Raw genomic sequence first — 23,859 nt, 5'->3', positions numbered from 1 at the left:
ATAGAATTGCAGAGTTTGTTGATTATAATCCATAATCTGGGGAAAGTATGTGGAAGTGGATTCTAAGGGAGTTAGACCAAAGAATATAGAAATAACACTAGAGGGGTGGGACTAAATACATTGATATGAGTGCAAGTACCGAAATTCTGCGACTGTGCTCATGGAGTTGGAAGTGACTCTAACAATTTCTTTGGTTGATTGACTCAATCCTAAATTCAGTGGTGGCCTGCCTTTAATGAGGCTGAAATACCAGCACTTGTGTGGCATAGTATTAAGAAGGAAAAGGCCCAGATTTCAATCCCTTTACCAAGATGATGACACATACATTAAGGAGGGGATTACTTGCGTCCTTGAAAAGTTTTGGGGTTGCTCTTTTTTGTAGCCAAGCATGACCATAGGTAATGTCATTGTTAATGTCATTCCTTGATTTTAATAGAGATGATGGGATGTTAGAGTGTCAGAAGCCAAGTTACCAGTTGAAGAAAGACAAGTAGGCACATTCATTAGCAGGGACATAGCAGGTCAGCAGAGACATAACATAATCAGAATGTATAGAAAATTGATCACAGTGTTCTTAGGAATGGAATAGATAGGAAGCCTATGAGAATATTGCTTAATTACAACTGAAAACCCTGTAGGACTAGTGATTAAATGCTTGACAAGAGTCATGGCCTTTCCCTAGGTTCCCAGACCTAAACCTGTTCAGAGAACCCAGAGCTTCTTGATTGAAGGGAAAGTCAGGTTTTTTTGAGGAAGAATCCGACAACATTGCCATAGGTATAAACTGTGAATCTAGCTTCAAGCCTATATAGATTTACTAGAACGTCCCTGCACTGGGGAAAAATACCCAGACTTTTGGGAATTGCTAAACACTGATTCTAAACTGTTGCTAATTCCTGGTGACCTCAAACACCACTGTGGCTGTGATCAGGTGACACATGGAGTCAACCCAGGTGTGACTCACAGCATACCGGGCTTGTTCATAGGCCCACCTCATTGTCATTTCACTAGTTTCTGAATGTTTAGTTGGATTAGAAATACATGACACTTGGAAGAAACCCCACATTGGCCTTTGACCAATGAAGTTAGGACCATCATGGTAGGAAGGGCTAATGGAAACTTTGGAACTTTTCTGCTCACCATGATAGTAAACGAGAACCAATACCACATATTTGCGGGATCAAAGACAAAAATGAGAGGGAGTAATACCTATCATATTATTTTCTAGCTTGCTTGTTTGGCCTATGCAAAAGTTGGGTGAATTTTGAAGAATGATTATGGATTATTGCAAATTTTATTAGGTGGAAACTGCAGTTGTTCAAGATATAGTATCTTTACTGAAAAAAATTAGCATAGTTTTTGCACCTGATATGCAGTTATTGACCTGGTCAATGTTTTTTTTTTTTTTCTCCATATTGTAAGGACCATCCCAGGTATTTGCTTTACCCCTTCACTCTTTTGGCTGATTGTGTCAACCTGTCTGCTCTCTGCTGCAATATAGTTTTCAGAAGTCATGATTGCTTTGATATTTGACAAAATGTCACTGTGGTCCACTACACTAGGGACATCATGCTGATTGGATATGATGTGCAACATGTAGTAAAGTACCTTTTAATTTTTCCTTCCATTGTCCTCCACCCATTTTGCCCATCTCCCCACCCACTCCTCTCTGGCAACTATCAGTTTGTTCTCTGTAGTTATAGGTCTGATTCTGCCTTAAAAAAAAAATTGAGTATAGTTGACACACAATGTTTTGTTAATTTCAAGTATACAACACAGTAATTCAAGAAATTTATACATTATACTATGCTGGCCAAAAGTGTAGCTACCATCTGCCACAGTATGACATTGTTACAATATCATTGACTATATTCCCTATGCTGTGCCTTTTATTCCTGTGACTTTTTCATTCTGTAACTGGAAGCCTGTATCTTCCACTCTCCTTCACCCATTTTGCCTAATCTTCCACCCACTCACCCCTCTGACAACCATCAGTTTGTTCTCTGTAGCTGTAGGTCTGATTCTGCTTTTTGTTTGTTTATGCATTTGTTCTTTTTTTAAAATTTAACTTATGGGTAAAATCATATGGTATTTGTTTTTCTCAATCTGACTTATTTTACCTAGCAAAATCCCCTTTCGGTCTATCCATGTTGCCACAAATTGCACAATCTTGTCCTTTTTATGGCTGTGTAATATTCCAGTGTGTGTGTGTGTGTGTGTGTGTGTGTGTACACACATAACATCTTCCTTTTTTTTTTAAAGATTTTATTTATTTATTCATTAGACACACACACACACACACACACACACAGAGAGAGAGAGAGAGAGAGAGACAGGCAGAGGGAGAAGCAGGCTCCATGCAGGAAGCTGGATGTGGGACTCGATCCTGGGTCTCCAGGGTCACACCTCAGGCCAAAGGTGGCGCTAAACCGCTGAGCCACCCGGGCTGCCCCCTATAACATCTTCCTAATCCATTTGTCTATTGATGGACACTTGGGCTGCTTCCATATTTTAGCCATTGTAAATAACGCTGCAATAAACATAAGGGTGCATATATCTTTTTGGGTTAGTATTTTTGTTAGTTAAGTGTTTTTTATGCCTTAAGAAGATATATGTGAGTCAGTAAGTGGGAGATAAATTTTTCAGGAGACCATCATCTTAGTGAAGCTTCTAGAAATCCAGTGTTCAGGAACACATTGAGATATTCTCTTTGAGTTGGAGAACAAGTTGCTGCTCAATCTTGTACCACCTATAAAGAAAAAAAAGGGCATATTTGATGGGGCTCCTTCTTTTTTAAAAAAATATTTATTTTATTTTGGAGAAAAAGAGAGAGCTAGAGAGTATGAGTGAATGAAGGCACAGAAGGAAAGGGAGAGAGAGAATCTCAAGCAGACTCCCCAATGAGCATGGAGCCCGATGACCTCAAGATCATGATCAGAGCCAAAATCAAGAGTCAGATACTTAACCAACTGAGACGCTAGAGTACCTGATAGACCTCTTTCTTTTTATTTTTTTATTTTTTAAAGATTTATTTACTTATTCATGAGAGACACAGAGAGAGAGAGAGAGAGAGAGAGAGAGGCAGTGACATCGGCAGAGGGAGAAGTGGACTCCATGCAGGGAGCCCGACGTGGGACTTGATCCAGGGACTCCAGGATCACGCCCTGGGCTGAAGGCAGGTTCTAAACCGCTGAGCCACCCAGGCTGCCCCACCTCTTTCTTTTTATTTTTTTATTTTTTTACTCTTTCTTTTTAAATTGAAGTTTTAGATTTAGTTTTATAGAAGACATGAACAGATACTACAGAAAATTCCCTTATACTCTCTAACTCTCTATTCTCCACATCAATATCTTGCATTACTCTGGTACATTTGTTACAATTAATGAACCAATATTAATACATTATTATTAACTAAAGTCCATAATTTATTTGGAGTTTCTCAGTTTTAACTTAAAGTCCTTTTTCTGTTCCAGGGTCCCATCAAACATAACACATTAAATTTCATTGTCCCATTTCCTTAGGCTTCTCTTGATTGTGACAATTTCTCAGATTTTCCTTGTTTTTGATGATTTTGACAATTTTGAGGGAAACCGTTTAGATGTTTTGTATAATGTCCCTTAACTTGGATTTGTTTGATGATTTTCTCATAGTTAGACTGGGGTTAGGGGTTTTGGTGTGGAAGACCACAGAGGTAAAATGCTATTCTTATCACATCAATCATATCAAGGGTATACACCATCAACATGACTTAGCACTGTTGATGTTAATCTTGATCACCTGGCTGAGGTGTTATCAGATTTCTCCACTATAAAGTTACTCCTTTCTCCCCCTTTTGTTTCCCACCTATACTCTTTGAAAGGAATTTACTATCCATAGCCCATACTTAATGGGTGGGGAGTTAGGCTTCTTCTTGAGGATGAAATATCTACATGAATTATTTGGAATTGTTCTACACTGGAGGTTTGTTTATTCTCTCCCATTTATTTTTAAATTGTTAATTACACTACAGATTTATAGTTACTTATTCTATAGTTTGGATTCTAATCCAATTCTATTTTATTTATTTTGAAGCTTAGATTGTTGTGGCTTTGGCCATCGGGAGTTGTTTCATCTGGTTCCTGAGTTCCTTTGACATGCTATGTCAGGTCATCGTGGGGTGGTTTTTTGGTTTTGTTTTTGGAGTATGTCTTTACATTCCGGCCTTGGAAGATGCTCCAGCTTCATTCTGAGATTAATTTTGCTTAGAGCTGTATGTTTGACAATGTGCCTGCCCAACACCTATTAGTATTTTAGTTAAAAACTATAATAGCTACTCTGTGCTAAGTACTTTGTTATCATGCAGGGTGTAATGTTATCTATTTTTGTCTAATAAGTGGATAGTGATCATCCTCTTGGTCATCACTTATATATTTATGGTCCTTTGCTTTTTACAAAGCTTCTCCATCTCCCGTGTACCTTGGCTATTTTCTTAAAATGATGAAAATTCCTGTGATATGTATGTTGGAATTATGATTTCTATTTCATGGATAACAAATCTTATCTTGACTTTTCACAGATTTTTTTTTAAAGGAGAAATTAAACTCTAGTGTGTTTTAATGAGTGCAGCCTCTGCTAAATGTATGCAGTCATTTGTTCAGATTCTCCCTCAAACAATTCTACAGAGTTTTCCTGATTATGGCAACATATGACCACAATGGATTTACGTTTTGTTCCTTTACACATTTATTTTCCACTCCCTTTCCCAATTTAAGCCATGAAAATAATAGAAAATTTCAGTTACATAAAACCTTGGCATATTTCAACTCACTTCAGAATGTAATAATGTAAATTGAAGAAAACTCTATGGAATATATTATAATTGCTCCACATCCCTTCTTGAGCATAAAATTTTCCAGGAAGTGAAATAAAATCCCCATATCACAATATGTAAAATATTTGATGTAAACTGAGAATGTGAATAAAATTGTGAGTTATGGCATCAAGTATGCTTTGACACAATTGTATGGACACTTTAAAGATTTTAGTGCAGTCCTCATCTTGCAAAATATAAACACATCACTTTATGGTGAACTAATGATGCTGCAATGATTTCTTTTCAAATGTCTTACTTTGTAAGGTATAAACTGAGCTTGATTTAATTTTATTATCTTTTTTTAGGGGAATATAGATCCTATAACTTTATGCATAGCTCATATATTTTTATAGGGTTATGTTTGATGGCCTTTGAAATTATTGATCATGATCCTTCTTTAATTAGAGAGAAAGCCTCCCTTTATCTACACTGCACTCTAGTGTTTGCTTGTGAACATCAAGAGAGAGCACTGAGGCATGAGTTTTGTGACTGTGACCTGCACAATTAGTAGTTTAAAAGAATCTTTAGGGGATATTCTGGGAAGAGGGCACAGCTCAACTCCTTAGGCCTCAGCTGAGCTGAGCTGTCCCATTGAGCTATGGATAACAGATGATCACAGTTAGACATTTTAATTGAACTGCTTTTGGCTTTCGTCAGGTTTTATGAGCAAAGGGTCTTACAATTCTCAGAAGTAAAAACTATGTTGTCACCATGTTGTCAGAATGCTGGAATTGAGTTTTACTCTCAAGTGGAAATATGTTTAAACTACAGTTAAGGTTGGTTTGTTTGTCACCTCAAATAGGTTCTTTTGGAGTCCATTGTGTTTTGGAGACTCTATTCATTTTCCCATGCTCATTATTGCTGGATTTAAGGTGAATGGCACCTGTATAAAAATCTACCACTTCATTACCACTACTCATTGTTACAGCAGGGATATGTGCCAGGTGGTTCTTCAAGCTATACAATTTTTGAAACGAAGCTGACACTTTATGCTTCAAACAATTTTCTACTGAAGAATCTGTGACACGTTTGTATTACATGTAGGAATTGCCAAACCTGGAGCTATCAGTCATCCCGTAGTTTGTCACATGTCAATAGATTACCCAGGTCACTGTGATGATAAACCTGGACTACAAATTCTACTTTATTTCCTACCTATCACATTTATGGTTTGTTCAGGAAACAATTAGACATTTTCCCCAGGATCTTATATACATTTTACAATATTTAAGTGACATATAGCAACAGCATTTAGTGTCAGTAGATTGCAGGAGATTAATCAGTTTGTGAAGGTAGCATCTAATCTATTTAAGGGGGATTTAACTCATCAAAATGTATTGATTGCCAACTATGTGTAATATACCTTCCATGAGGTAGAGGATATGAATGATCTCTGTTCACAAGGGGCCCAGAATCTTATTTAAAAAGGTATTAAATAATGATTCAGGGAGAGATTATTGGTACAATAATAATCGAAGTATGTCTATCTGAAGAGTATTTCCAAATGAGAATCAAAATGGTTTCATGGAGGAGAGAAAGTGCTATTTATAGAGTGTCAACTTTACATAGTTCTCATAAAAATGATATAATGCTGGTATGATCCCCATTTTATAAGAAAGAAAATAAGGCTCAGAGAAGCTAAGTACTTGCCTAATGTCATAGAATAATGACATATTTAAATGGGGGTCACCTCTAATTTCCAAACCTCTTCTTTTTTTTCAATGAATAATTATCAAGCTCCAAAATTAGAGATGCCAAACCAATGTATAAAACTACTATTATCATCTACTTTTTTTTTTACATATGAATAAAATGGTGGCTCAGAATGTGTGAGTGGCCTAGGTCATATTAAATAGACAACAAATGGTGGATCCAGGATTTGTACGTAGGTCCTTTTTAATCCTTTTATCATAGATACTTGTTTTCCTCTTCTTTTTTAAAAATTGTGGTATGGGGGTACCTGAGTGGTTGTTAGTCCGCCTCTGGCTCAGGTCATGATCCGCAGGGAGCCTGCTTCTCCCTCTGCCTATGTTTTTGCCTCTCTCTGTGTGTCTCTCATGAATAAACAAACAAAATCTTAAAAAAAATTTGTGCTATGAACATTTAACATGAAATCTATCCTCTTAACAATTTTTAAGGGCACAATATAGTATTTTTAAAATATGGAATGCTTCACAAATTTGTCTGATATCCTTGTGCAGGGGCCATGCTACTCTCTGTGCCATTCCAATTTTAGTATATGTGCTGCTAAAGGAGCACTACAGTATTGTTAACTACAGGCGCCGTGTTGTACAACAGATGCCTAAATCTTGTTCATCTTGTATAACTGAAATTTTATACCCATTGAGCAGTAACTCCCCATTCCCACTTTCCCCTTTCCCTTGTAATCACCATTCTACTCTCCATTTCCATGAGTTTGACTATTTTAGATACTTCATGTAAGTGGAATCATGCAGTTTTTGTCCTTCTGCAATTGGTTTTGTTCTCTAGCATAATGTCCTCCAGGTTTATCAATACTGTTGCATATATTAGGATTTTTCTTTCAAGTTGAATAATGTTCCATTTTATGTGTATACAACATTTTCTTTATCCATTCATCTATCAATGGGACATTTAGGTTATCTGCATGTGTTGGCTCTTAAATAATGCTACAATGAACATGGGAGTGTACATATCTCTTTGAGATCCTGATTTAAATTCTCTTGGATAAATACCCATAAGTGGGATTGCTGGATCAGATGATAATTCTATTTTTAATTTTTTGGGTAACTTCATAATGTTTTCCATAGCAGCTACATCATATTACATTTCCACCAATAATATATTATGGATAATTTTAAACACCCATTGTGGAGAGAAAAGTACATGGACCCATTATTCAGGCTTAACATTCATTTGCTCTCAGCCACACTTGTGTTCATTTGCACCACCTTTACTGTCTCTGCTCCCAGAATTCTTTTGAAATAAGTTTCTAGATATCATATTCCATCCATAAATATTTGAGTATGTGTCTCTAACAAAAAAAAAAAACTTTTGTTAAATAATGTAGTCATAGTGCCATGTTCATACATAAAAATTCTGGTAATGTCTTTATATATCATCCAATATCCAGTTAGTATTTTTTCATACATGTTTTATTTGTTTGTTTGTTTAAAGATTTTATGTTGCTGGTTTGTTTGAATTGGCATTCCAACAGGCTGCATGCACTGCATTCTGTTGGGGGATCTCTTAAAAGATTTTTTATTTCATAGATTACCTTAATTTTTATTTTTTAATATTTACTTGAAGTTGGTTTGTTGAAGAAACTAATCCATCTTGTGAACTTTCTTACTTTTCTAGATACTGCTCATTGTATTCTCATTTAAAACTCAACACCCCCCCCCCCCAAAAAAAAACCAAAAAAACAATCCGGCTACTCCCCCAATCTGTTTCTCTGTTCTCCGTGTATTTCCTGTCCCATTGGTTAGATCAAGACTCTTGATCATATTTAGGCTATTCTTTTAGTGTGTGTGTGTGTGTGTGTGTGTGTGTGTGCAATATTACTTCTTAAGTGGTTTTGTAAATTTCTATCAAGAGATGAATGATGTCTAGTTGTCTTCTGCTGTGATGTTAGTTGCCATTAAGAATCATTTCCCAGGTTCTGAGTTTACTTGGGGGAGTGCAAAATAGTAATATTTCAATTATTTTATTACATCTTTATATACTAGCTGGAATATTTCTGTAGGGAGAATTTCTTTCTCATCAACTTTTTCAATATGCTGAGGTGCATTTTTTACTGGAAAAGTAAGTTATCTGTATGATTCTTTCCCTTTGTTTTCTAGTGTTTAGAATAATACATGGGTTTTCCCAGCACCCTCCAAAGGTCATCATCAACTTTTTCAAAATGATCATTGCAAATTCCTGGATTTTTAACAGATTTGGTTCATCCAAATCCACTGATGTTATTCCTTTTATTGGTGCTGCAAATGACTCATCTTTGAACAGTGGGATCTACTTCAAGATGGTTCATGAATTCTTTTGACATTATTTCAATAATTTTTGATAACTTCCTTGCTTTTTGGAATGGCAAAATATTCAGATTCATTTTACAAATTTCCTGCTCCTGACTTTTATATCTATCTGTTCTATTTTCTCTTATCACGTGATAATTTTATGTGATTGTAGCCTAATATTCCATTGTGTGTACATGTATATGCACATATACACACATATCCTGTCTTTCCTAGATAAATGATGATACAGTGTATATGTACATATTGCTTCTACAGCTTGCTGTTTTCATTTAACAGTGTATCCTGGAGATTACATATGAAAAAGTAATATTTTTTTTTACAGTTCTATAGTGTTCCATTGTAAGTATCTCAGAGTTAATCCAGTTCATTTTGTACTGATGAAAATTTAGGCTGTTTCTGGCTTTTTACCACTTTAAATTTTATAATAAATAGCCATGTATATACATATTTTTACATTTTATTATTTTATCTTTGAGATAGATTCTTAGAGAAGAGGTAAGCATAAATAATACGTAATTTTGCTAAATAGTGCCAAATTGGCTTCCACAGCATTTGTAACATTTTGCATTCTTTTTAGTGATGTATATGTATTTATTGCCCCTTGGCCTTTCCAACCGAGTATTGGGCAAGCTCTTGCTTTTCTGTCAAATTGATAAATAAGATAAATATATCTGTGTGACATTAATTTATATTTCTCTTAATTATGAGCCTCGCATGTTTGAGAGTACTAAACATATTAAGATCATTATATTTTCTTTTTTAGAAGCTATCTGTTCATATCTCTAGACTTGTTTTAAATAGCATTGTTGACCTTTTAATTTTGCTTATGAAATTGTACTTCTCATGCATTTTTAACCATGTCAAATTTATTATTCTCCTTACTGCTTTAAGATTTTGAATCTGAGGAGACTTTTCTTCACTTCTAGTTATAGAGAAATTTACGAATGTTTGTACTTGTGTAATTTCACTTTTTGACAGTTACATTTCTTTTTTTTGGGGGGGGATTTTCATCAGTTTGGGGTGTAAAGAATAAATTCCATATTTATTATTTTTCTTATTACTGTGCAGTTATTTTGCACCATTTAAAATGCCCATATTTCCCACTTGATTTGTGAGTCCGCTTTCTTTGAATACTCCAAGAAACTGTGTGTGTTTCTTGATTCTTTACTCTTTTTTGGTGATCTACTTGGCTAGTCAAATGCCAATACCACACTGTTTTAATTACAGAGGCCTTAGAAAATGTTTCTATCTGGTTGGGTTAGCAACTCCCTTTCCTCACTATTGCTCTTCCTTTTCAAGTGAATCTAGATCTTTAAACTTTGAATTCAAATTTTTTTCACAAGATCCTACTTCCTTTAGTAGGATGTCACAAAAACAGAATATTTAGATTCTTCTAGAAAGGAAAATAAGTAAGTTTGTGAAAGAATTTGGTGGCAAAACAAGGTCAAATATAATTTAATTTTTAGTTTCTGTTTTAATTAAAAGGATAAGAAGAAACAAGCATAATGAGTTCATTTAGCCTTTTCCCCTTCTATAGGTCCCCTTAGAGAAGTGATGTATTATCCTAAATTAGCAGTCAACATTTCCATAATATGGATCACTTAATTAGCTCTGATAGAATACAGAGAGATGCTTTGTGTTTGAAAACACTTAAAGAATTAAGATTTATTGGTAATAACACACTTCTAATACTTGGTGGTAAAGCTCTCATACTTAGACCTTTTTTTTATAAGGTCCAAGGCATGGTGACATGGTTGCTATATTGGAACGTATTGGTGTGTGTGCATGTGTGCGTGTGTGTGTTGTGTATGTGGACACACTCTTCAGTAGAATACAGTGGGATTCAATGTTCATATTGTTAGTTTAAAAAAAATCCCGTGTTATTTCTTAACATGGTAATGTGAAAGGAGAAAACAATAATTATAAGGTGTGTAGATCCCAAAGCCTGACAGTTTTAGCTGCAAAGAACTTTGCTAAGGGAACTATTTGAGCAAAATATTGAGTTTTTCAGATTGAAATTTACTGTCATAGGTGATCCTGTTTTCAAAAGCTTAATTGTACTTCAGTGAAATATCTGATTGATATAACTATTTTTGTAATAAGTGGGAGGAAGCATCCTTGCAGTTTAAAAAATTACAAATGACTACAGCACTTGATGAGAAAAAAAAATTACATCTCCTATTATTTTGGGATTTAATGGTGAAACACAGAACGGAGTAATAATGTTGGCATTTACCAAATTCTTTATGATACCAAAAACTGATTTGTTTTGTTTTTTAAAGTAAGCTCTGGGGCGCTTTGGTGATTCAGTTGGTTAAGCTTCTGACTCTTGATTTTGGCTCAGGTCATGATCTAGGCTCATCAGATCAAGCCCTGTATTGGGGTCCACACTCAGCATGGAATCTGCTTGAGATTTTCTCTCTCTCTGCCTCTCCCCCCTACTGATGGTCTCTCTCTTTCTATAATAAATAAATAAATAGATAAATTCTTTAAAACAACAACAACAACAAAGGAGGCTCCATGCCCAATGCAGGGCTCAAACTCACAACCCTGAGATGAAGAGTTGCATGTTCTATTGACTGAGCCAGCCAGGTTCTCCTGAAAACTGATTATTAAGTGCTCTTACCTGTCCTTACCATGTGCCAAGCACTGGTAATGACACTATGGGTATATGTCAAAGTGAGCTGTGGAGAGAGGGAGAGACAGGTAACAAATGAGCACAATGTGGTGATGCAGGGGAAGTGCAGCATAAGTAGAGGTGAGCTGTGCTTGGTGATATGAAGATCTCAGAGTGAATGCCTGACTTGAAACTTCTAAAGCATTTACTTTTAAAATTCCTTGCACTTAAGAGGCATCGTTAACTTTAATCATCTGGTGCAGTTCTAGCATGACTTTTATTTTTTTTAAATTGTGAGATTATTTTCTTTTTTCTCAAAGTGACACTCATTTCTTTTTTAAAACCTGTTATTGTAACACTAGCAGGTAATGCCTTTTCTTTCCAAAGTAACTCATCTACCTCTGCCCAATCTACTCCCTTTCTTCTCTTTCCTATTTCAGTTAACAGAGTCACCATTTATGACATGGTCTAAACAAGACAATTCAGATTGAACCTACAGCGATTCCTCCTCTGCCTCCTATATTCAAAGGTCTTGAAATCTTGCTAAGTTTCTCTGAAGAATTTGTTCAATATGTCCTCTGCTTTTCAACTCCTGTTTTAGACTCTTAACTTTCATCTGTGTTATTACAATCCATTGAACTGTTCACCCTATTTTCACTGTCTTCAAAATTATCAATTTAAATTGTAGTTGGGGTCAGATCATTCCACAGCCTGAAATATTTTGTAGTGGTTCCAGTAATGTCCTTCAAAATCTGGCAGTCTCCAGCCACTTAACTATATACTTCATGACGACTTCCACTTACCTTTTGCTGCATTCCCAATCTTAGCACTATGGTTCTGCTTTGCCTGAATGACTTTGCTATTCACTAAACATGCTGTGTATCTTCAGCTCATCATGACTTTTTTTTTTTAAAGATTTTATTTATTTATTCACGAGAGACACAGAGAGAGGGAGAGGCAAAGACTTAGGCAGAGAGAGAAGCAGGCTCCATGCAGGGAGCCCAATGTGGGACTCGATCCTGGGACTCGCCCCAGGCCGAAGGCAGGCACTAAACCGCTGAGCCACCTAGGGATCCCCTCCCTCATCATGACTTTTAAACATTCTCTTTTATGCCTGAAATATCACTTTCTCATAATTCTGCTCCTTAAATGGCTCTTCTTTAGGTCAAACTAAAAGATTTTCCCTATTATTCTCTACTCCCCTTCCTGACTGCCCTCCACTTCCACATATAAGTTAGAATATAAATCTTTATGTGCTCATAGTACTCTGTACATACACATGTCATATTTGTTACACTGGATTATGATTTATGGTATAGATCTAGCTCTCTGTGAAGACTGAGAGAAAGACTGTGGCACACACACACACATTTAAAGATGTAGATATATTATGGTTACTTTGCACTTTGTACTTAGCCAAGTGCTCAGGACATAGTAAGGGCTTAATGGAATGTTTTAAAATGAACCTTAATCTTGTTGGCTACAGGAAAATATTAAGCAAGGGCCACATCATTCATGGTTCCAATGGGAAACAGAGGCATACATGAGTGAAAGTCTAATGAGAATTTAATGAAAAGACTATTTACAAAGTATAGATAAACCAGTTTGGGTTTAGAACTCAGGTACTAGTGAGAGGACCACCATGGTCCTGAAGGAACAAGAGGAAGAACTAGCATTGTTAACAGAGTCTAGTGAAAGCTGGAGATGTGGAGGGATCTCCAGTGGTAGTTGCAAAGGAATATGACCCCTGCTAGAACTATGGCCCCCAAAGAGTGTGGCAGTAAAGGAAGATATTTCTGACCTGTCTTCTCTCAGTCTCAGACTTCCTGTTGGCGCCTCATATTGGCTGGATCCGACCAGAAGTCAGAGGGCAGGAGAGCTCAGGTGATGGAGAGGGGATGGGTCAGTCCGTAGAGATACAAAAAACAGAGCCAGGAGGTTTAGAGAGCTGAATGGGTGGTACAATTAAAAAATAACCAGACAAATAAATTGTTCAAAACTTAATATTAAATGAATGGGTACCAATCAGTCTATGAACAAGATGTTTATAATACAGACTTTCAGAAACTAAGTTGCCTTTGAACATATACCATGATTGAAGTCTCTGAATATTTTCCTTATCTGTGTCTTGATGACAACAGCGACAACAAAAATGACAATAGCAATAATAAAAATGACCACTTACTATGCACAGATATTGAGCTAAATACTTCATGTATTTTTTTGTTTGTTCCTCTTAACAGTCCCCAATAATTGACAAATGTGGAATTGTTACAGAAATCAAGTCATTTGCAAGAAGTGTAACTAGTTAGTGGTAGAGTTGACTCCAAAGCCTTTTAATTTTTAAACTATGCTGGTGTAGGGAGACACAGTATTTGGTTTCCATACAAAGCCATAGCATCCCCTAATAGAATTGTGCAAAGTAAAATTGTCCCCAGAGGCAAACTGCATGAAATTGTGGTGAATAGTGTCTGCAAAAAAGACCCAGGAAGAACGCTGCTATTTTTGACTTACATACAAAGCTAGGTTATTTTACTTTCAATGAGGAAAAAGAAAGATAAAAATGCTAATCAAATCTACTGAAGCATTGGGTTACCTGGGAGGGTTTTAATTAGAAAATCTCAGTGCATATGCCTAATGAAACGATAGTACTATAATTGAATATAGAGACCTGTTGGTAATTAAATGATAATGTAGAATAAATCCTTCTCTTAACAGGTTTAATTCTCTTTTACATTATGCATTAGTGAAGCAACATCCCAAATATATTAGTACGTAGCATATATAGGATACTTTCCCTACTTTAACCACTGAAAACTGAAGTACGATAGAACTGTGGGCTTCCTTTCCTTTTTCCTTACTCATGAGTTGGAACTAGGTAGGTTGTGTTTTGTCTTATTGATAAGAATAATCGAAGCAAAAGCAGATGAATTTGCACTAATTACTTCAGCTCCTGCGGATACGTGTTTTGTTTTCATAGAGGAAATGAGGCTTCACAGAGTCAGGACTGGTCCATGCAGGTCCCTGCTTCGTCGGGGTCCCTTTGGCGGAGCGGAGGCATTGAGAGAATGGAGAGAAGCTAGAGATGGTAGGTCACTCACGCAGAACTCGGGGCAGCTTTGCGACAACCAAAACACCAAACACAGGAGCCCTACGTCACTGGGCAGGGCTCTACACCATGCCTACATCTCTGCCTTGTTTCTGGTCCTGAGCAGCCTACTAATCCAAGGTCTGGGTTAATCTTTTTTTTTATAATAAACTTCTGAGTCATTGGCACTTTCAGTTCTTGGGGGAGCTGGAAGAAACTTAGATTTACTGCTTAATTATTTTTCCAGGAAGTAAAAAGCATGGATCATTGCATAGGATGGCTGCCAGCCAGCCAAACAGATGTTTTGCTCAGCTTCTGAATTTTACAGGGGGACATTTTGAGACTCACGCTATTTGTTTGCAGTCCAGTCTATGCTTTTCCACTTAGCTTCTTATTATTTTGTTAATAGTGTGTTTACTTCCATGTTTTATTAGAAAACTGATAGATTGATAATCCTTAGATATATTGGTGCCTAAATTGTGAGAGATGTTGGATTTATTAATTTCAATATCTAGTTTCTGTTCTTTTAAAAAAATAATTTAAAGGAAAAAAAGACTTTTGTTTAAAGGGTATGATTTTACTTTTTATTCTCAGTATAATGCCCTATTAATTGCTTTGGTATGAAAAGCTCTGGTGAAGTTCATTACAACTGGCACATTTTAAAGAAGAAGATGAATAACTCAAATATTCTGGACTTACGAATGTACCTTTTCTTGATCTGTGCCTCTGTCAAATAATTTTCATTTAATATTCTTTTATATTCTTCTTTCCATTCTGGGGTGGCATAGATACCATGTCTTATGTCTCCTTAGGTGACTATTACCTGAATTTCTAATTAAACATCTTTCCTGGGGCATCTGGGTGGCTCAGTCCATTAGGCATCTGCCTTTGGCTTAGGCCCTGATCCTAGCATCCTGGGATGGAGTCTGGCATTGGGCTCCCTGCTCTCTGGGGAGCCTACTTCTCCCTCTGCCTCTGCCTCTCTCTCTCTCTGTCTCTCATGAGTAGATAAATAAAATCTTAAAAAAAAAAAAAGAAAAGAAAAGAAAAAAAGAAACATCTTTCCTTTTACAAGGATTTGTTTGGAATGCTAGAAGCTGGAACAGGGAATGGCAGCTCATTTCCTACCACTTGTCATCCTTCCTTATCCTGTCGGTGTGAGTAATCCCATCTCTTCATCTTTCTTTAGCATTTTGTTCCCTAATCATTTTGTAGTCTAGTCTAGTTGGATCCTCACGTAGCAAGAAGAAAACCATTTCAACATTTAGGTCATTTTCATTTAAACTAAAACTTAGACATATTGCTACGTTTTCAAAATGGGCTCTTGTACCCAACAGACTATTTGAACTGCATTGTAATTTCAGCCATGCAGGGGACCACATTTGGAAGCGGTGGAGGAGAGAGTTATCACTATGACAAACGACCAGAAAAATAAACTATGGTGTATGGTACATCCTGCGGGAAGATGCTGTAAAACATGGGGCATTTTACTAAGAAGATACATTGCTACATGACTGTATCTACAACATCCTGAAGTTGCTTTTAAAGGGAAAATAAATCAATTTCTTCTTAAAGTGAAAATAAACCATTTAAAAGATTTTTCCTCTTTTAGGATAACAGACTTCTGGATATTTGGGGAGAAATCTAGAAACTCTGTTCCAGTATATGAATAATTGAGTAACTAATTAGTTCATTCATTTCCTATCAGGATATTTTGGTTTCATGAAGACCATGAAGATGGAAAAGCCAAATCTCCTTATGCCTCTGCACCAAAGTTACTTTTATTTTTTTAATATAGTTTTTTATTGGAGTTCGATTTGCCAACATACAGCATAACACCCAATGCCCATCCCGTCAAATGCTGTTAGCTTACTTTTAAAATAATTTTTTTTTTTTTTTTTTAGGGAAGAAGAGACCTTTCAGGACACCTCTGTACTGAATTTTCTTTTGTGCTCTTTCATCCGGAATACTGATGTTACTGAAGTATTGACTTGAATTGGAGGTCATCTTAGAAGGCACATTGGGACTTTGCAATTTCTTCTATTTCAACCATTCAAAAGTGAAATATGGCTGTATGGTGCAGTTCTAGGGTATCATGTTTGGAGGTTTGAGGGATAATCTTGTATCAAAAGGGCGTTGGTGGAACTGTTGGGGCTCCAATGGCCTTTTATAGGTGGTGCTTGCTGCCATGCCAGGCTCAGGAACTCAGGAGCCATTTCGGGAGCTGTGTCACCAGAATGGAAAGGGGATATGCTGCTAGACATCATTATCTGGCCTGATTTATTTATTTATTTATTTATTTATTTATTTATTTATTTAATTTTTTAATTTATTTTATCTGGCCTGATTTAAAACTGGTCTCTATGTTGACGTATCTGAGTGCTTTCTCATCCCATGGTGTCCATTTCTCACTTTTGCTTCTGTTTAAAGGTGTGTTAAGTAATAAGGTTGTATTGTTGAGACATTTGGGGACATTTTAAGAAAAAAAAATTGATTTGTCCTTGATCTCTTCTAAGTATTCAAAATTTCTGAGAGAAGTAGGTTAAATTGTTCTAAGGAGGTAAACCGTGCTCCTTCATTTGTTGTGTTAGGAACAGGTAATGTCTGCAGATCGTGCTGAATTAACAAGACACTGCCCTTCTACGAAGGAATACAGTAGCTGGTTAGTCATGCACAACTGCCTCCTTAATTTACCTTTTTAAAGCAGGAAAAGCAGAAAAGATCTAATGTATTTAAAACCACAAGAGGGTTGGAGGGAGTGAGAATGTAATTTCCCCAGTTGCTGTTTGGCCATTCCTAATCATGAAAATTGCCAGAAAATCCTTAATGGGCACTAGCGGTTTGGAACTTTGAGTTTCACATGCCTCGCAAGACTGAGCTTGCCTCAGCTGAGTCTTGGACTGGGCATGCCTAAGCAGGCTTCCCAGTGATTTTAATGACAACACACGCTCTGTGATGTTTTGAAAAGAAAATGGCCCTTGAGATTGGAAGAATCAGCTGTAGTGGGGAATGACAGAGCACTAAAACCACGTCTGGTTGTCTAAGACACACTTTAGAATCAATTCCCTGTACCATGATTTACCACAGGTAGGAAAGACTCCATCCGAACAATGGTGGTGACACCTGGCAGTTATCTGGCTTCTACAATCTGATGAGGTCATGGTCCAAGTCAGGACTTTATAGTGGAGTGACTGCACTAGCCAATCAAAATGGATATTTAATATGAGCTGGGCAAGTCTTGTGCATGCTGTATATTCCAAGATATGTCTTCTGAATAATCAGATGACTTAAGTTTCTATAAGAACTTTTTGACAATGGTGACTTTAAGCCTGCTTTAAAAAAGATTTTGTTCTCCAAAATGATTATTTGACATCAGAAATTTGTCTGAATTTTTTTTTTTTTTTTAGCATTCTAGCCCTTTGAATGCTATTATGCTTCTCCTTATTTGTTCTTCCCTTAGATCTTAGTTTTAACTACACTTTCCACTCTAAAGAAGCAAACTGGCAAGTTTCCTCTGCTTGCACTTATTATGAATAATCCTTAACATTGAATAGGGTTTTTTTGGTAATATGTCTTTTACATAATAATTATGTGCAGGTTAGTGTTATCTTTTGAAACAGCAACTTTAAATGTGAAATGAATATAAAAGAAGAGAGCTTAAGAACAACACATTAGAGGAGGTTTTTTATAGCAATAATAAAATATTGTAAATCAAAATAACAGTTTATTAATATTAATGGGAAATCAGCTGTCAGAGTCAGATCTTTGTTGCAGTGACCCTGAAACCAGATAAGCAGATCAACAATAGCCTGGAGCTCTGGTTCTGAGCCTGTGTACGCTCAAACAGATTCATTCCTTGGTCTGCCCTTTTTCTTCTCTGTTTCACAGAGGAGCTGACTCCTGTAATCTGTACTTTTCAGATCAGAGAACAGGAGGGAAAAAAAAAAAAGTCAAGGTATGTTTTCTCATCTGTCTCTGCCTTCAGTGGCTTCTTTGGCAGTAGCTGAGTCTCCTGCCTGGTTCCGGTTCCCATCAAGTATTCTGGCCCTTAGGCTCCAGTAACAGGCCCTCTTCCCTTTGTCCCTCTAGCCCAGTGGTGCTTAGTGTTTGCAGCTTCCTGCTATTGCCAGTTCCTGGATTTGCTTCCCCAACTCCTACTTGACTTCTCAGTAATTCTAACGCTTTGCAATCAATTCCCTGCATTAAATATCCTTGTGTTTTGAATACCTTGTATTGTCTTCTGTTTTCCTGGTTTGACCTTGACTGCTAGACTAGGCAGGGAATAAGATAAAGGGAAGTTTGGTTGTAGGATTCAAATATTTCATGTTAGCTTTTTCTAGTGAAAACACGGGGCTTAAGAAATACTGTAGCATGTTCAGATTCATTCTGCTTAACTCAGGGTAACTAGAAAACACTGAAATCTTTAAAAATCTTTCTGAAATGTCTCTTTCTTTTCTCCTGCATTAATATATAAGACTGAATTTTGTTTACTCTTTTTTGATGCTTTAGATTCTTATAATGTTTCTCAGGCTATCTAGGACCTAGATATTAACATAGAATCCATAGGTAGTTGGACTAAATAGAATTCATCTTCAGTTTGCAACTTTGAAGCAGTTTTGAAAAACCACCTTTTTATCAACCTTGTGTATATGTGTGTGTTTGTGTATGTGTCTGTTACTTCAAGAAAATATGTCTTATAAAATATATCTAGTCTTTTGATATTTACAAATGTTAAATCAAGTACGCTGAGCATTTTATCTTAAGTAGAGCAGCAATACCAGGTCAGCAAGGTTTTTTATGAGCAAAATTTATTTTTGGATGGCCAAAAACTAGGTCACTGAAAAAGATAGGCTTCAGAAAATTCATTCAGTAGTTCACTGCTTTTTAAATATTTAATGATTACCTGCTATGAGCTAGGCGTTGGAGACACAGTGGTAAACATGACAGATAGTATTCATCTCAGTAAACTTAAGATCTTGTGGAGAAGGCAGACATCCATAGGCAAGCACAATAATGTTCAGAAAGTTATGGGCATGCAGAGCAAGGGAACTTGACCTGGTCCAGATGTTTAAGAAGGTAAAGAAGGGATCAGAAAAAGAAAGATAATGAAGGGGCGCCTGGGTGGCTCAGTCGGTTAAGTATCCAACTCTTGATTTCAGCTCAGGTCATGATCTTGGGATCATGAGATCAAGCCCTGTGTTGGGCTCCAAGCTAAGTGTGGAGCCTATTTGAGATTTTCTCCCTCTCTCCTTCTCCCTCTGCCTCCCTCCCCAAATCCATCTTTCCCCCCACCCCTGCCTCAAAAAAAAAAAAAAAAAAAAAAGATAATGAAGACCAAAATTGACTTAAGTTATCAGGTAAGATCCAACTACCCACTTATTCATCCAGTCACTTCAACAAGCATCTGTAAGGTCTCAGGAAGGTAATAACAATGAACAAGGCTCAGCTGCCAGTAGGACTCAAAATGTCAATAAAACCATAAAAGGATGATCTGATAGGTGCACCAAAAGTGGGGTAATGAGTTGGGGTTTATGCCACACCAATAAACTCCTGACAAAAAGGGACTTCTCTGTGGTCCCAAAACAGTCTATACTACTATTGTAACAGTACTATTTGGCCTAAGAAATTTCATTGAAAATGAGCTATATAATATACATACAATGGAATATTATTCGGCCTTAAAAGAAAAAAGGAACTATACGACAACCAAATGCCAAATGTGACAACATGGATGAACCTGGAGGACATTATGCTAAGTGGAATAAGTCAGTCACAGAAGGACAAACATGGAACGATTCCACTTATATGAAGTCTCTAAAATGATGAAACCATAGAAACAGAAAGTAGAATGGTGATTGCCAGGGCCTGGGGAAGAGGGAAATGGGAAGTTACAGTTCAAAAGACATAAAATTTCAGTTAGGAAAGAAGTTCTAAAGATCTGCTGTACAACACTGTCCTGTTGCAGACACTACTCTATCACGTACTTGGCATTTGTTACGAGTGTAGATCTTGTTATATACCACAATTAAAAAAAAGGACAATTTCATTGAGACCATTTTTATTTTACTGATGAAAAAAAAAATGAGGATCAAAGGTGTCAAAAGACTTATCTAAAGTCACTGAACTTGTAAGTGGCAGAGAATCAACAGTACAACAGTGTAGTTAGGAGTCAGTGTGGTCTCCAGCATGTTCCCTAAGCTTCTGGGGTTGTTATGAAGATTAAAACAGAAAATACTTAAATTACTTAACACAGTGTGTGGCATGGACAGCTTCATTAATATTAACTCATACTAGCTAGCTGTCCAGTCTCTAAAGGCTCTATAGATACATTTCATTTGAACCCAAAGACAGTGCTAGGAAAGGGAAGGTGGGTGTCATCATTTTCATTTCAGAGAAAAAGAAACAGATATTAGTGATTTTCCCTAAAATACACATCAGGGATTGAGCCATGATGGAACCAGGGATTTAATGTCCTTCACCTTAAATGTTTCCTCTCTTAAGCAATGAAGCTGCTTCTTATTGCACTATAAGCAGTTATAAAAATCTATACTTTACTAGACTGAATTAGACTTGTTCTCTACAGGATTGTCTCTCTTACCAGGGAGTTTTCTCTCTGAAGCCAGAGATGAGGTTTTATTTATCAGGGGTGTTCTTATAATGCCTATACAGAGCCATAGATATAATAGGTATTCCACAAATACTTGCTGAATCAAATGAAGAAGCAGACAGAGGCAGGCATATATTTGGGTGATACAAAGGAAGTTGCTCCCCTAAGTTTCTGATCAAGTACCCTTCAATTGGCTATGGCCAACTAATGTGTACTAAGAAGCCCTAACTCCTGTCTTTGAGTAATACCCCAAATCCTGGGCAAATTGGGTTCCCTCTAGAAGGTGCTAGGCCCCCTGTGAGCTTGTGGGAGTAGTTCCTTTAAGATTCTTTGGGTTTTGTTTGGTTTTGTTTCTTTTGACTTTACTCTTCTGTGGCTCTGTGTGCTCCTCACATTGAGTCTGGAAGTCTGGGAGGGGGAGTCTGTGGCCTGGATATCAAATTTTCCTTTGTGTTCATTTAGAAGCAGTCATTCTATGATGCCACACTATTTCTACTTTCCCATTCCTGGACCTGTGCACTCATCCTCATTTGTAGGGCGGCCCCTGCTTCTTTGTGGAGTGGGAGGCAGATGTTGCCAAGACCCAAGCTCCAGACTTCTTTCTTTCCCTTGCTCTTAAGTGCTGCCGGTGCTTGGACACATGGAATGCTCTCTGGCTCTGCCCACCCATGAATGAGATCACTAATCAGGACTAACCAGGAGATGATTGTCCTGGAAACAGAAGGTGTTCCTGTAGTCACTAGTGCAAAAATCATGGACCTCAAGCACTGTTATGATTACACAGCCCCTTTTCATTGTGATATAAATAACATTCAATTATGGAAGCCACATGTTACGCTTTGATGGAGCCACTTGTGAAAAGTCAGCAAAGGTAACATCTGTACAAATATTCAATGGGGAAAAAAAAAAAAAACAAAAAAAAACCAAAAAAAAACAAATATTCAATGGGGCCCTTAACCCGAAGCTTAGATTAATGGCTGTAGGAGATCATATATATGGTAAGTTTATATTTCAGTCATACACCACTAAATTATAATGGGTAGCTAGCAAAAGATATTCTGGATTTCCTTTGAAGTTTGAGAGATGGGGAGAGAGTGAGAGAATGTGTGTGGGTGTATACGTATATGTGTATATTTGTACGTATGTGTGCAACTAGATGTTTTCATAGCAGTGAATTTGGTATTGGCATGTCTGCAAATCTGCCACATTTTAACTCCCTGAGCCAGCAAAGCAATTTCTGGTAATATTACTTTCCCAGTAATACAAAACTTTCAAATGAGTCATATCTAGATTGTAATAAAATATAGAAACCATGAAATATTTCAGCCTTAAAAACAAAATCCAAAGAAAATGAGTCTAATTATTAGCAATGTATTGCAATAAATGAAGAGACTATTTCATGTGTATGGAAATAGAGATGTTTACTGTGTGTTAGGGAAATAAGAGAAATCTGTTTCCTTTCAGATGTTTCATTCCATTTGATAAATGATATCAGAATGGCCTGGTAGCAATAGCATTTGCATATTGACAACCCTTGCTAATGCTGCCTTAATTTAGCTGTCACGCATAATCACATATTCGAATGACTTCTTTGACTAGACCTATTTCTGAGAACATAATTATAGTATATTTTATTTGTGGTAATTACTGCATTCTTTGAGAGCATCTTACATAGTCTATCCTTTGACTTGTTTAGTTTTAAGACATCCTTTTTCATGATTCCTCTTGGAAAATGACTGAACTAGGGCTTTTGTCCAAATGCAAAAAGGGCTTCCAGTTGATAAAAATTACTGAATCCGACCATGCAAGCGGCAGTCTGTAAGATGGCAAGCTTACTGCCCTTGCTCATTTTGCCTTCTGTTCCTCTTTATTGTGGTTCAGATGACACTGATGACTTGTGAACCATTCATTATAAGGACATTCATGGATTCTATGGAAAAATGAATTTTAAAAAATTCTAGAAGAGGAAACAGTGTAGTGACTCCCTTCTGAAATCTCTCCGGAGTCTTTCTGTTTCAGTCTTACCTCTTGATGGAGCGTGACCCTGGAGAGCTCATAATCACAGGTTATAGTGCCAATCAAGGAAGAATGAAGAATGATATGAGTAAGCCAAAAGTTCTTTTTTCCCCTCAGTTTGGCAGATGGAAACCCCTAATAAAGAAGAATAAAGGATTAATAAAAGACAAGACTATGGTAACAGTACCCAAATGTTTTAAGAGTATTTTGCATAGGATTCTTTTTAAAAACACCCTTGCTTTTTCAACCCCCCACTGTCTTCCATGTTTGGTATCTTTCTGGCTCCTGAGTAGAATTCTAGCTTAGTTCAAATGGACTGCCTGTCTGTGAATCGTAGACACCCCAGCCCTTCCCATACCACCTCCTACCTCCCAGTGCCTCATTGTTTTTATTCATTCCAGCTTGATTTATTTTTGCCACCTGGTTCCTGTCTCTGGGATCACTTGTCACAGCTCATGCCTAAGCACATTTTGCTAGTGTGGTGTTGTGGAAAGACCATGAGCTTTGGGATTTGAAATCCCAGCAACTAGTTCCTGGCTGCGTAAGCTCTTTCTGTGTCAGTTTCACTAAATATAAAAAGAGAATATTAATACTTTCCTATTAGGATAAAAGTGAAGAATTCACAAGTTAACCATATACAGTGTTTATTACAGTGGCTGGTACCTA

General features: G+C 36.8%; 1 long non-coding RNA gene and 1 other non-coding gene across 2 annotated transcripts; both read right to left on the bottom strand.

The window, feature by feature from the left end:
• Positions 1-2,301: 2,301 nt before the first annotated feature.
• LOC112678417 (uncharacterized) lies at positions 2,302-23,331 on the bottom strand. Its single transcript, XR_003147562.2, has 3 exons — positions 23,203-23,331; positions 13,284-13,430; positions 2,302-2,749 (listed from the first exon to the last, which is right to left on the bottom strand). It is a non-coding gene; the product is annotated as an uncharacterized LOC112678417 (long non-coding RNA).
• LOC112678662 (U6 spliceosomal RNA) lies at positions 7,009-7,111 on the bottom strand. The gene has a single exon (XR_003147746.1). It is a non-coding gene; the product is annotated as a U6 spliceosomal RNA (small nuclear RNA).
• Positions 23,332-23,859: the final 528 nt, after the last annotated feature.

The sequence above is a fragment of the Canis lupus genome, chromosome 29 (assembly GCF_003254725.2).
Source record: "Canis lupus dingo isolate Sandy chromosome 29, ASM325472v2, whole genome shotgun sequence".
Taxonomy (NCBI): domain Eukaryota; kingdom Metazoa; phylum Chordata; class Mammalia; order Carnivora; family Canidae; genus Canis; species Canis lupus.
This window is presented reverse-complemented; position numbering and strand designations above follow the sequence as displayed.